Here is a 332-nt window from a genome sequence, read left to right as displayed (position 1 = left end):
TTTCACTCAATTTCAGTAAATAAAAAACAATATTAAATAAAAAAGCATTCGAATTCTGAAACATATTTAAAAAGTGTACATCTACAAATTGCTTTATTAATTAAAAAAAAAAATGTTTACCTATGATTGCAAGCAGCCAACAATACAATACTATATGTTTTCTTGTAGTTGAAAAATAATGAGCCAGAATGTGGAGGAGCTCTAATAAGGATGTGCTTACCGTCCACAGCACCAATACAGTTTGGCAAATTCCAATCCCGCTCAAAACCCTTACTTATATTTCTCCAAACTTGTTGAACAGGTGGGCGTAAATATATTGGGGAAAGAGTATT

The sequence above is a fragment of the Dinoponera quadriceps genome, unplaced genomic scaffold, assembly GCF_001313825.1.
Source record: "Dinoponera quadriceps isolate SergipeBrazil2010 unplaced genomic scaffold, ASM131382v1 scaffold3714, whole genome shotgun sequence".
Classification (NCBI taxonomy): domain Eukaryota; kingdom Metazoa; phylum Arthropoda; class Insecta; order Hymenoptera; family Formicidae; genus Dinoponera; species Dinoponera quadriceps.
The sequence above is the reverse complement of the archived record's forward strand: the minus strand, read 5'-3'. Positions refer to the sequence as shown.